The sequence below is a fragment of the Cervus elaphus genome, unplaced genomic scaffold (assembly GCF_910594005.1).
Source record: "Cervus elaphus unplaced genomic scaffold, mCerEla1.1, whole genome shotgun sequence".
NCBI classification, from domain to species: domain Eukaryota; kingdom Metazoa; phylum Chordata; class Mammalia; order Artiodactyla; family Cervidae; genus Cervus; species Cervus elaphus.
Window position 1 is genome coordinate 1 of NW_025316686.1, and position 8,524 is coordinate 8,524.

General features: G+C 51.0%; 1 non-coding gene across 1 annotated transcript; it reads left to right on the forward strand.

The window, feature by feature from the left end:
* Nucleotides 1-3,772: 3,772 nt before the first annotated feature.
* TRNAE-UUC lies at nucleotides 3,773-3,845 on the forward strand. The gene has a single exon. It is a non-coding gene; the product is annotated as a tRNA-Glu (tRNA).
* The last annotated feature ends 4,679 nt before the right edge of the window (nucleotides 3,846-8,524 follow it).

Below are 8,524 nucleotides of genomic sequence, written 5' to 3' on the forward strand. Positions count from 1 at the left end.
GAGACAAGGCTATAGATACAACATGAGATTAAAGGCTGAACCTCATCCAGGTCAGGAAATTCCGAAGGCAGTTGCCCAGTTTATCTCCAGCCCTGCTGATACCCCCAGGGTAACTAGTCTGCTAGTGAGGTGGGGGGCCGGGGGCAGGCATGAACTGCAGGGGCACCCGGGTCCTTGGAATTTCCCGAGGACCAGATGCCCTGACTCCCCACCAGGCTCCAGGGCTGTTGCCCTCTCCCTGTCTTGGGCCTGGTTCCCACTCCCTCCCTTGATGTTGTGTCCTGAGTGTGTCCCTCTGCAGACACACTGTGTCTGTTCCCACCAGATCCAAATATGCTTACTTCCTCGTCCTTCAGACAGGCCTCTGTTGGACTCACTCTACACTGACCGTCCCAGTTGCTAAGTCAGTGCTCAGCCTCAACTCTCGGTAACCCAGCACTTTGGTCCCATGCTGTCCTTGGCTGGACTACAAACTCCCTGCCTCACTCCCACCCCTTGGTCCTCTCCTCACCTACCCCCACGCTCACTCCTGTCCTGTGGCCTTAAATACTGTACACACTGCCTGACCCAACTGCCTGCTCAGCCCTCCGCCTCAAGGTCGGACAGGCATCTTGGGCCTGTGAACCCCAACCGCCAGGTTTCCCCAAACCTGCCCCCTACACCCCACCCCTTAGATGTAGGAACTCTTCCCTCACACCCTACGTCTATTATTATGGTCACCTTTCATGTAAACTGGGGACCTGACACCTCTGGCCATCTCCCTGCTACCCTCCACCTTCCCTTAAACCTATCACCCACCTGGACCCTGTTGAAATGTGCATTTGCTCAAAGTCTTAAAATCCCCCTTTGCCCAAGTTCAGGGTCAAAAAAAAAATGCTAGCGTGACATCCTTCCATCCATCTTTTTCCTGCCCCTGCCTCTTGCCCCTCTCACTCTATTCCAGCCACCCTTGTAACTGCCATCCAAAATCCAACTCTGCCCCTGGAATCCCAAGGCTCAGTCTCCCCCTTCTTCAAGTCTTCTCAAATAATTCCTTCCCTCCTATCCTATTTTAAACTGCATCACCTCCCTGGCACTCTCTATTCCCCTTTGTGTGAGTTAGCTATTGCTGAGTAACAAGTTAGCCCAAAACGTAGAAGCTTAAAGACAGTATTTGCATGTTTATCTTACAGTTTCTATGGGTCAGGAATATGGGTGTGGTCTTGTTATTCCTCTGGGTCTCTCATAACTTCAGGCAAGCTAGGTTGGGGTCCTTTCAGGGCTGGGTCTGCATAAGGCTGTCTTATGAGGCTGTGGGCAGTAATTGTCTCTTCCCAGGCTGCCCTCAGTCCCTGGCACATGGGCCCTCCTGTGCTGCTCAAAACATCAATGTGAGCAAGGGGAAAGGGAGGGCGTGCCAGTGAGACAGACTCACAGACGTTTGTTTGTTTTTTAATTAAGTAATTTGGCTGTGCCAAATCTTTAGTTGCAGCATGTGGGATCTAGTTCCAAAATCAGGGATTGAACCTGAGCCCCTTGCATTGGGAGTGCAGAGTCTTGGCCACTGGACTGCCAGGGAAGTCCCCTCACAGGCATTTGTAACCTAGTCTTGGTAGTGCCAGCCCATCACTCTGCCTTTCCTAGTCATTAAAAGAAAGTCCCAGGTCCAGTTCAAACTTGGAGGGAGGGAGCTGCACAAGAGTGTGAGAACTCAGAGGTGTGAAGACCTGAAGCCCTGTCTGAAACTGGCAGTCATACGGTTTCTGCTGGTTTGGCTTTCTCATATCCTTCCTTCCCATCTGACGTACTCTCCTGTTCATTATCTGTCTCCTTGAATGCCCTGCAAGCTCTTTGAAGGCCAAGCTTTTCTGGGTTGTTGAAGGCTGTGTCCACACTGTTGCAGCACATAGCCAGCATTGAATAGATCCTTATTGGGTTGGTGCTTCAGGAAGTTCCTGACAGTACAGAATAATAACAGCCCTCCACTCTCAGTGACTGTCCTTAAATTTTCCCAAAGTCAGCCAGTGACAGGCACTGAAGGCTGATTTCTGTAAGGGTGAAAGAGGCTAGGGTGTGGGACCCCAGGGCTGGAGTGTGTTGACTACCATGGCCATGGCCAAGGAATGACAGTCCCTATGCCCTCCCTGAGACTCAGTCTCACCCTTGTGAAATGACACTCAGTCGCAGAGCCTGATCTCAGTTTCAAGAGCTCTTTAAAGGAGTGAGGCTAATTCATTCTTTGACATATGGATTTTCAAATATTTTAAAAATTCAAAAATCATAATTTGGTAAAAAATATTTTTGGGTGACAATTTAGGATTATCTACCAAAGCTTTAAATGCACACACTCCTTGATCCAGCAAGTGCAGAGCCTGTAATTGTTGATTTTTCACTATATTCACACATAAATGCAAAGATGGGTGTACAAAGATGTGCAATGAAACTTTGTTTATTGTAGCAAAAGAATAAGAATGATAAATGTCCTCAAGTGAGGGGCCAGATAATTAAACCTGAGCATGTCCACCTGTGGAATAGCACACAGCTATTGGGAAGGCCCAGGAACCCACATGTCCTGATGTGGATGCAACATCATCTCATTTACTGAGTTAATCAACAGCTATTTGAGCATCTACTATGTTCCAAGTATTATTCTAGGCACTAGGGACACAAAAGAGCAAACTCCCTGTTCTTGGAAGCTTACATTCATGTAAACCCATACATGCACGTGCAAAGCACACCAACAAATATAACCATGCAAACATAACAGGATTCTAAAGAAAGCCCAGTGGAGCAGGGAGAGCATGGGAGACTGCTTCTTAGAGCATGGCCACTGAGGAACATCTGAGCCAACATCTGGGCAAAGTGAAGGAGAGGTCAAGGGCAAGCATCTCCCAGATAGAAGGGACAGCCAGTGCAGAGTCCCCAGTACCAACAGGCTTGCTATATTTAAAGAAGAGCAGTCGTGGGGTGGGCGGGGCACTTCCCAAGTGGCTCAGTGGTAAAGACTCCGTCTGCCAATGCAGGAAACAAGGGATACAAGGGCTCTATCCCTAAGAGGCGACGAGCCCCTGGAGGAGGAAATGGCAACCAACTCAAGAATTCTGGCCTGAAGAATCCCCATGAACAAAGGAGCCTGGTGGGCTGCAGTCCATGGGGTCGCAAAGAGTTGGACACGACTGAGCAATTGAGCACACACCTACAACAGGCTGGAGAAGCCCAAGTGGAGTGAGAAGGAGGAGAAGAGGGAGGGGAGGAGGAGGCAGGGGGAGGCTGAGGTCAGGGAGGTGGGGTGAGCAGAGGTTGGTGGGTGAGCATCAGATGGGTGACAGCCACCCATCTGAGCTGGCTGTGGACTACTTACCCTTCAGGATGCAGGCTCAGGGGCAGGTGATCTGGTGCAGCTGCTGAGATTCCACCCTGGTGGGGTTGGGACCTCAGCTGCCTGCTCCATGCAACGGGCTGAGTTTTTCCCCAGCACCCCTCTGGGACTGTGGGAAGGGGATGAAACAATGGTGGGAGCCTGAGAAGGAGGCCACTGTGACAGCCTGGAGAGGACAGCAGCTTGGACCAACGCAGACGGATGAGATTCTGAGTATGTTCTGGAGACCCAGCAGAACATGCCGTTGGGTCAGATTCAATGTATGAAAGAGAGAAGGGAATCACTTGTAACTCTTTGGTCTTTGTCCTGAGAAACTGAGTGAATATGAACCCTTTTACTAAGATGGGAATAAGTGAAGGACAAGCAAGATTTGGGGATGGGAAAAGTGGAAATTAAGAGTTTGTTTTTGGGAATTCCCTGGTAGTCTAGTGGTTAAGACACCATACTTTCAATGCTGAGGTCACTGGTTCAATCCCAGTTTGGGGAACTAAGATCCTGCAAACCACATGACACAGCCACAAAAAAAAAAAAAAAGTTTACTTTTGATGCATTAAACCTGAGATGCCCTCTGGGGGCCATGCAGAGAGTCCATGGAGGGCAGGCAGCTTAGTGAGTGGACTTTAGTGGGGAGGAGAGGCTGGGAATAGATGGGGGATGGAGGAGAGTGTTGGGGGTGGGGTGGACTGGGTTTCAAGCTGGGTCTGGATGCGGTCACTGAGGAGTCAGTGTGGGCTAAACTGACGGCCCAGGTTGGGGATCTTTTGTGAACACATCCATGTTTAGTAATGGAGACAAGGAAGGCACACAGATGAAGAAGAGGAGGAGGTGTATCCAGGAAGCCAAGTGAGGAGAGGCCTGGGGATGGGGGCGGAGGAGGGGGTGCGGGTGTGCAGGCAGGTGGAGGAGCAGTCCAGTGCTGCCAGGAGCTGAGTGTACGTGGACAGCAGAGGGTCACTTCTGGCCCATTGGGTGGAGGTCCTTCAGCTTTCAGGCTTAGACAAAGCCAGAGTCAGGGCAGGGCGGGGCCCACAGGGGTTGCAGGGGGCTGCAGGGACCACAGGGGCCAGAAAAGGAGGTGGTTACAAAGATAACACCTGTCAAGAGAGCCGAGGGAATTCCCTGGCAGTCCAGTGGTTCAAACTCCATGCTTCTACTGCAGGAGATACAGGTTCGATCTCTGGTTGGAGAACAAAGATCCTGCGAGCAATGAGGCCCCTCCTCCCCCCAGAAAAAGAGCCAAGGAATAAGGGATAGGCACAAGGTCTTGGAGTTTGGGTTTGAAGATGAGGAGCATTCCAGCATGTTCTGACAGGGAGTGATCCAGGAAGCCTGAGAAGTGGGTTCAAGCTGCAGCAAGACGATGCACAAGGCTCAGGAGCTGTGACTGAGTGGGTGGTGCAGACGGACTGGAAAAGGCTGAGTAGGTCCTTCTAAGAGATCTGGAGGCCCAGGGAGGTGGCTGTGAGGGCTGCGGAGGCACAGAAGACAGGGAGCGAGCAACCAGGGTGGCTGAGACCACTGTTGTGGAGAGAGGGTCCTGAACACAGACAGCTTCCCTCACCTCCTCCAGCCAGGCGAGGACTCGGGGGAGGCAGAAAACTGGGCCACCCAAGGTCGAGCTTTGCCCGGTGAATAGGAACATTTGGGGGGCAGTGTTGGGAAGAGGAAGAGAGATGTCCGTGGATTGTCCTTATCACACTCAGTTCCCAGAGCCCTCGCCCATACCCTGCTCTGTTTCACCCCCACCCTGGGGCAGGCACCACTTTGAACCCTTTCTGCACTGATGACAGGGGGTTTGCAGCTGAGGAAGGGCTCAGTAATTGGACAGAATCTCTGGGAGGGGCCATGGGGATTAGTGACAAGGAGAGAAATGCGGGGGTCAGACCAGGAGTGGAAGAGGCTCCAAGGAGCCCAGGACCCTCACTTTCTGAGGACTCAAGTGCTCCCTTTTCTTCCATTGACCTTGGAGATGGCTGCAGTCCCTTCTGAGTCTCAGATCCAATAGTTTGATCCAGAATTTGGAGGGAACTCCAACCAGGGGTAGGAACACACCCACCCCAGCCCTCTGGGGTCCTCATAGCAGCCCTGCCTAGCATCACAGCCACAGCCCACTCTGCCCCGTCTCAGAGACCCTGAGGTCCATGTCTTCCTTGACCTGTTCTGAGAATGAGCAGGAGGCCACAGGACCCTGTGTGTGCCCAGCACTGTGCTAGGCCTCATGGGGAAAGCAAGGGAAGGAGGAGAGGGTGTGCCCCTGGCATCCAGCACTCCTGAAGCTGAGCCCTTTGCTGCCTGTCGCTGCCAGGTGAGTGTCACCTGTGAACAGGTGCACAGGCCTCAGGTGGTGGTGCACACTCACCCATACCAGGCAGTGGAAGACCAGGGCATGGGCCTGGGTGCTGGGTGCAGACAGCTGTCTTTGCAGCCTGGCCAGCTCCTCCCTTGTGTTGGGGTCCAGGGGAGCCCAGCTCAGGGTTGTTTTGTCTCACACAGGTGTCACAAATGTAGAGTGCAAGCTTGAGCCTGCAACCTCCACTCTATGATTTGGCTGGGAGGAGCTGAGCACCCAGGGTCCCCCTCAGGTAGGTGGGAGGAAGCAGCCATGGTACAGGCCACCGGTCCCCCCCATGTGCCCTCGATCCAAGCATCTGCCCTGGCAGCATCATCTCATGCCGGCTGTTTTTCCTAATGGAATCACAGCTTGCCAGACAAAGCAACAACATTCATAAAATGCCCCAGGCATAACAAATCTTCCCTTTGAATGGGTCATTTGCTGAAGGAGATGCCACTGATGACTCATTCCATAGATCAGAGAGTCCTGGCATTACAGACAGCTGAAGCTGAGGAGTCTTGAGAGAGGATTATTGCTGGTCTTTGTGCCGATGGGCCTACGGAGCCAAAGGGGACACAGGTGTGGCCTGTTCAGTGTTAGCTCAGACTCACTTCAGGAGCAGTAGGGAGGCATTTTTGGACTCTGTCCCTAACTCCTGATGGTGGACCACATTGGGAACCTGCCCCCTTGACCCAGACTCCCCAGTGTGACCTCTGGACCAGGATGTCGCAGGCTGCAAATGACCACAGCAATATTTCTGTCCTGCCGGCTCTTCCAGAATCCTGCCACCACCACCCCCATCCAGAGATGGATTCTGTTTCCCCTCTCCTAGAAATTGGGCTGGACTTTGTGACTGCTATGATAAATAGAATGTGACGGAGGGATGCAGGGGGACTTTGGAGACAAGGATACAGAAGGTGATACGACTTTGACCGCCGTATTCTAAGGAAGCCCAGCTCCTACAGGGCTGTATGTCTGTGCCCTGGTGGACAGTTCCAGTGAAGGCAGAGGGTCTGGGCTAGCAACCAGCACCACACACAGTCATGTGAGGAAGTCCATGTGATTCTACATGACACAAGTCATGTGATTCCAGTCCTGCTGTGAGCCACCCTAAGCTAAGCGGAGTGCAGCAGAGACAAGATATGCCTGCTGAGGACTGCCCATGTTATAGACTCGTGAGCAAAAGAAATAACGGTGTTGTTTTAAGACAGTTTGGGGATGGCTTGTTATTGAGTAATAGACAGTGAGAATGCTGCCCTTGATGATCTCTTGGACTTCCCTGAATTTCTCTGACCCAGGGATGCAGCACCTGCTCTGTGGATGACCGACTGAGAATATGGGTGGACACAGAGTTCCTTGTCCTGGGGGAGCTCTAGTACATTTGGGTCAGTGAGAGCTACTCCAGAGGGTCTGCCATATGTGGGAGAGGAAGTGTCTCATTCCTGGAAGTGGTTTCTATTTATATTTTTTTAAGATTTTTTGATGTGGACCATTTAAAAAGTCTTTACTGAATTTGTTACAGCATTGAAAGTGGAAGTGTTAATCACTCAGTTGTGTCTGACTCTTTGCGACCCCATGGTGTAGCCTGCCAGGCTCCTCTGTCCATGGAATTCTCCAGGCAAGAATACTGGGGTGGGTTGCCGTTTCCTTCTACAGGGGATCTTCCCAACCCAGGGATCAAACCCAGGTCTCCTGCACTGCAGGCAAGTCCTTTACTGTCTGGAGCCACCAGGAAAGTTCATATTTACAACATTGCTTCTGTTTTATTTACTTATTTTGCTTCAAGGCATGTGGGAATCTTAACTCCCCGACCAGGGAGCAAACCCACACTCCTTACATTGGAAGGTGAATTTGTAACCACTGGACAACCAGGGAAGTCCCTGGGGGTTTCTGTTTAATGGGAAATGTCTTCTTGGTAGCAAAATGTTTGGTATTAGTTTTGATATTTGGTCATTTTCCCAAAGGTTGTGAGGTCTGTGAATCCCTCCTGTGATCTTAGAGCTGTGGCCTGCAGAGAAATTGCTTTTTTTAAGCCTCCACTGAAACCCAGTAGTGACAGAGCTGCTGTGAGAGCAAAAATGCACTAAGCAGTGTGAGTCAACAGGGTGTCAAACAATACACTGAAATTCCCTGGAATAAGTTTCACCAAATGGGGGTCTGTGATTTTGTTTAGAATTCATATTGTGTGATTACGCCTACAGCAGTAATGCCCACAAAGTCCTTTTCACTAGAACAACACTGACCTGTTTTTATGTGAAGGGACAAGCAAGCACTCAGTAGCCCATTGCTTCCATCTCTTTGGCTGGATGGAGGTGCCCTGTATGGGTCACCATGGGGTTCCTGATCAAGGTCACTGCCATCAGTGTGGACAGAAAACATCACTAAGACAGCGGGAAATGTGGGCTATAGTGTCCTCATCCATTTCACACTTCAGTGGCCCACACACATATCCAGCAATTCTCTGCCCTCTATCCCAGCAACCTGGGAACCCACATCCCAGGAGGGCCTCAGCTCCTGGAATGCACTGAGCAGACTTCCCCATCAGCATCCTCTCCTGAGTCTCTGACCGTTGATAAATACACCCCAGTTTGTGAATTCATAATGAAAACTAAAAGCATACAAATAATTGGAACTGGAGAAGGAAATGGCAACCCACTCCGGTATGATTGCCTGGAAAATCCCATGGACAGAACAGCCTGCAAGCTACTGTCCATGGGGTCACAAAGGGTCAGACACGACTAGTGACTAAACAACAGCAAAATCTGAAACACCAAAAGCACCCCCCCAAAAAAAGTAAAATTAATAGTGCTCTATGTTCATTACCAGGACCTTCT